This window comes from Ixodes scapularis, unplaced genomic scaffold (assembly GCF_016920785.2).
Source record: "Ixodes scapularis isolate PalLabHiFi unplaced genomic scaffold, ASM1692078v2 PGA_scaffold0__279_contigs__length_252992795, whole genome shotgun sequence".
Taxonomy (NCBI): Eukaryota; Metazoa; Arthropoda; class Arachnida; order Ixodida; family Ixodidae; genus Ixodes; species Ixodes scapularis.
In genome coordinates, this window is record NW_024609835.1 from 45,669,797 (window position 1) to 45,675,524 (window position 5,728).

The following is a 5,728-nucleotide window of genomic DNA, read 5'->3' on the forward strand; positions in this document are numbered from 1 at the left end:
TGAGTTTTCTTGTTTTTGCTCAGTTATAAAAACCGGCAGAACTGGGTGCGAAAGCCAAGCAGTCAAAACGTTTTTCACCTTGTCAAACTTAAACATTTTTGTACAAGAAAAAAAAAATTAAATAGCTGTTTTTTACGGAAGTAGGACCACTCCATATATATATTTTGAAGTAAATAAAAATACTCACCAAGCACGCGTGTAATTGGACTTGAAATTATACCACCCTGGGAAGAAAGCTTCTTCGAAAATTTCTTTTACACACCATATATAACTTATCTTTTCTTCTGGTTCATGAGTGTCGTAGCTTCAAAAATGGAGTGCTTTAAAAAAAAGAATTCGGTTCATTGATTCCTAATGAGTTATCTTAATTATTTATATTCCCATGATGACGAAAGATTTATTGTGTTTACTAACAACATATCGAGGGGTAAGTAGGCCACTCAAGTTTTAATTTATTACTAATTTCGTGAAAACCGCTTTTTAGTGTTTAAAATATATAAACTACACAATAACACGCGTTTCTAGACGTGTACATTCTTAAGAAATATTACAAGCGAACATAATCTCAAACATTACACAAAAGGGGTCTAACCGGCCTGCTAGCTCAGTCGGTTAGAGCGTCGTGCTAATAACGCGAAGGTCACAGGTTCGATCCCTGTGCAGGCCATCGTTTTTGTAATAAAATCGATGCGAATTTTAACAATGTAACTTTCAGCCAGGTTACATTTTATTAAAGTTGAAGACTTTAATTATATAAACTATATTTTTGACAGATATATTTTTTTTTGTTAATTAAAGAGGGGGTTGGTATTAGGTAACGCAGAGCTCTGCCCAAACACGAAATTACGTGAAGACAGATAATCAATAGCGTTTTAAGGATAACAAAGCCTGCACGCGTAGCGTTTTTTGTATATATAGCTATATATTTAGATATGATACACACAGTTGAGAAAATAATCTGAATGGAAAATGCCACGACAGCCAATTTAGAGAAAGAAAAAGCTATGCAGACGGGTTGTCACTTTTCTTTTGCGCATATATTGTATTATATCTACATGTGAAAATACGAGAGTGTGCTTCGCAGAATTGTCGTAATAGTACAAATAAACAAAATGCATTAACTTATTTGCTGGCAGTTGAGCTAGGGGTAACAGATCGAATACTTGTAGCAAGGGTTTTCAAATAAAAAGGTGATAAACTTCAGCAGATGAAAGACAGAATGTGCTTCACTGATTGCACAAACATGGTATTATCTTTCTTTTATTCGTCTAAATGTCACGTCAGTTTTTTTTTTGGGGGGGGGGGGGAGGGGGGAACCTCAGATCTTTTATGTTGCAGTGTACTGTTGAACAATACGCAGTGATGTGCCGCCAAGAGCACACCGTCCTTGAAATGTGTGACAAATCGTACGCCTGTGCATACAGAACTGTCGTCTACTTGCTTATGAGTTGCGATTATGGTGTCCCCTACATTGTTACTTACTTAATGTACTTACATTGTTAGAGCAGTGCGCTGAATAAAGAATTCTACATTTGTTTCACTAGGAAGACCCGTGTAACTTCACAGGTATAGGGAAAAGTTGTGGGAGTCTGAGAAAAGTGCCTGTGCCACACAGTGCACTGTACAAGAAAATGGCGAATTTCACGACCCAAAGCCTTCGTTTTTCTTAGGCGAGTTGCGAATTAGGCGGTTTAATCGGGGCTCCTTTGCTACGTCACCTCATGTCATTAAATAACGTGCCAAGCTATGCTGGCCTTACTTGCGCAATGCTAAATTTAGAAATGCATTCTTTAGCAGATAGAAGTTTTAAGTCAAGAAGCTTTTTTTGTTGAATCATTATGATCATTAGCGTTCAAAATGATCCAGTCGGATTGTACCGGAATGTGTTCTTACATTTACATTATATCTCGCCGATGAAACAGAGTTCACTAGGAGTAGGGGTAAGTATTTGAACTTGGGTAGCACTCAATATTTTCGGAAGCATTCACTGATAAAATATGTACATTATTGCAAATATTTGTTACTATAATGTCCACAAATATGAACATTATTACCTCCGTTGATGCACATGTCTGTACTTACGAGTTGTGTCGCTGATGCGCGGGTTGGACTCTCAATATACGTCTTTCAAGAAAATGCACCCCACTAAGCATTAATTTTGTGTTAGCTCCTATACGCCAACTGACATAACATGTATCAACGTGAAACGTTTGTTTGCTAGTTGCTCCGAATTTTCTGAAGTCGCATTTCGTGAAGCCCTGGCCTGTGACGTCGCATGACCAGTTTCCCAGCTACATTTAGTGGAAAAATTGACGTCACATGACCTCAACACCAATTCAGTTTCTCCGCAAGCTTTAGCGGGAAAAATTGCGTCACACGACGTCGTGTTGTGTGACCTACACAGCGATTCAGTTTCCCTTCTAGATATAGCGGGAAAATTGAGATGACGTGACCTTAACGCCAATTCAGTCTTCCCGCTAACCTTAGCAAAACGATTGGCATGACGTGACATGATGTCACGTGACCTATGCTTAAATTCAGTTTCCCTACTAGTTTTAGCGGGGCAATGTACGTCACGTGACCTACACATAAATTTAGTTTATCCCGAAATTCAGGGGGAAAATTGAATCCGGCCTAAACACATAATCAGTTTTGCCGCTAAATTTAGCTGGAAAAATGACGTCATGTGACCTTGTGCCACGTGACCTATACGAAATTTCAGTTTCCCCGCTAGATTTAGCGGGAAGATTGAAGTGACGTAACCTCAACCCCAATTAAGTTTCCCCTGCTAAATTTTGCGGGGAAAAGTGTTCACAAAAGGATGCTAGCTTACTCTAGCTTGTGTGATAAGATTCTTTAGTTTTCGCCCTAAATCGGCTATTTCCGTGGAACTCTTCGCTCGGATTTTCTTTCGGCGTTTTATTTTACGTTTTGATTGTAAGATTTCCTTCGTAATCCAAGGATGGACATTTTTTGCTTTCACGTTTCTTGATAGGAAAAATGATATACTCAGTGGGATACAATAATCTTACATTTTCCCCATATCTCATTGACGTCAGAAAGTTGACTAACATCTTCAAAAAGCCATTCTAGGTACTCGAGAACAGACACATAATCCGGGTTTTGAAAATCTCAAACCAGATTTCCCGGACGAGTGTTGTACTGTGTTTGGCGAAAAATGGATTCGATAGCCGACTTTTTACTATCCACAATGAAATCTGACCTTGGGATGTTGGGACCATTCCAAACACTTATTTTCCCGTTGTGTGACGTTTGAACCATTTGATGGATTTAAATAGTCTTTTTTTTTTTGCTTTAGCTAAGGCAGTTGACGTAATTTATTTCACGAGCTTTCCACATGGTATATTGCAAAACCAATGGTTCTGTCCGTAAGCAATGTGGATTATCTTGAAGCTTGCAATTGCGGAGTATACATCTTTCAAAATGGTTTTTCTCCTTAATCCAAAACGGAGCTGGCAAACAATTATTATTCAGTCGAACGTTTTGTTAAATCATGCATCGATGAATTTTTGTTTTCAGACTTGTTCTAAAGGCACTTTCCAGAACTAAAATACGCTGGAGTCTGTTATTTGTAGCTAATTGGCACAAATAATATGTATTTACTTTTTTAGCATAATGTTTTAGCTTGTCGCATTTTGAGCTGAATTTCAGCTGACATCTATTAATAAGCCCTGATTTTACCCAGCAAGACATTGTTGTTTGACTGACTGATTTCGATTGACCTTTTAACCAATGTCAGATTTCATTGTGGATAGTAAAAAGTCGGTGGATAGTAAAACGTTTACCTAATCTTAGAGCATTACGCAAAACTAAGTTCATAAAAAAATACGTCGGTCTGGCGATCAACCAACCTCCTTTTTATTCTTCAAGCTGGTTAACACGGGTTGAACTTAAACATCGTTTGGAATGTGATGTTTGGGATGCTTATTAGAACAAATGATTCGAAAACGTGTAACTTACCACCCATACTGCTCATCAAGTTCACCTAACAACGGAGCCTTGCGTTTTCTTCTTACCAATTTCTTCGGAAGCATAAACCCGCGCGGGAGCATACAGAAATCTCGCTCAACTTTTTCCTCGAAGACCCAAAATAAAGCGAAGAAGGCCCTCCTCGAGACGAATCTCCGTTTTGGGTTTCAGGATAAGCCCCACGCCTGTGCCCCGGGACACTTAGGCTTCGTTTTTGAGCTTCGCCGACAGTTTCGCGCCTTTGTCGGCGCCGCCATGTGTGGCAAGTAAATACCTCGCGCGAGTCGTCGACGCACGTCCCGCCGCTGTGCAACCCGTAAATCAGGACCGCGTGGAGCCGGCAACGGTTTCCTCTGTGGTCGCGCGTGCGCCGCTATTACGACCTCGTGCAGGCTGCTGACATCAGTCATCGTGTCTGGCGCTCTGTTCCGCTCATCTCTATCCTGTTTTCACCTACCAGTATACGCTCGCTTACTGTCTGCTGCGTCGTCCTTGGCGGCGCACGGCACTACGCAATGAGAAGAATCCGTACACCAAAGTTAATAAAAAAAAAAAAAAAGAGGCGAACTGAAGTACTAATTTCGAGATCATTTTATGAAAGAATCTGATTAAGCTGGAGCTCGGGGTGCTGTTTTTGTTGCGATGGTGATGAGTTTACAGCGCTGTGGTGCTGGTGAGGCAGAGGTTGACTGCGAGGAATTTTACAGTCTGTGGAGTCTGTGGAAATAAACATTATATTATGCCCTCGAATTTGCTTCAGAGGATGCAAACAAAATTACGCTATTGGGCCAAAACGGGTTCTTAAAAATAAAAAAAAAATTAGAGTTTTTTTTAAAGGACTAGTTGGAGGTGAATTTAAGAGTATTTTTATTCCGTGAATCTGAATACCACATTTCTTTTCTCCGAAGATAAAGTAAACGCGAGAAAGCACACACACATAACCACACACACACTCTCTCACGCACACACATACACACACACACACGCACACACACACACAAAAACAACCTTTTACTAGTTGTTACATAATACCCAGATATTTCGGCGGGCAAAGCGCGTGCCGCTCGTTCGGGCAGCGCGTGAAATTGGAAGCTTGCCAGGTATATTCCCCCGCACTGACACGAGACCTAAAGTATTCTTCTACTTTTTGAAAATAGCGTGAGTGCACGTGCATAGCTTTGATGAGCGCTGAAGAAACGCGAGGGCGGAGATTCCAAAAACTTTGGGTATAACGTCGCGCTTCTGGAAAAAAAGGGGGGGAAGGCTTAGGGGTACATTGAAAATAATTTTGTTCACCTTCGTGCACAAAATTGAAAAAAAAAAAAATATTCTCAATACTTGTGATCCTGGAGGCCAAATAAAGACGACTGAAGTTTTTTCCTCAAATACAGAACCACTTCAGTTTCCCTTTAAGTGCCACCCTTTTTTAAACCAAAACTCTGAAAAGTGGTCACATTAGCCGTATGATCTGGTAAAGATATATTGTAGGATCACGAAAATTTGCTGCCGGCGGCCGAGTATCGACGTTATCAATAAAACAATTTGCACTGTATATTTGCTTCAAATATATTTGTGATCAATTTATGAGAAAAAAAAGTGTAGTGGAAAAAAAGTTATATAACGGGATTAAGTCAAAATAAGCGACAAACTGGAGTTCTTTTTCGAAATTACTATTTTGTCTAAAATAGCACCCCTAATAGCCGGAGTGGTTATCAAAAGGAATGAACTCTACTCTACA

General features: G+C 39.9%; 1 non-coding gene across 1 annotated transcript; it reads left to right on the top strand.

Annotated features, from left to right (window-relative positions):
- Nucleotides 1–593: 593 nt before the first annotated feature.
- Nucleotides 594–667, top strand: Trnai-aau. Its single transcript has one exon. It is a non-coding gene; the product is annotated as a tRNA-Ile (tRNA).
- Nucleotides 668–5,728: the final 5,061 nt, after the last annotated feature.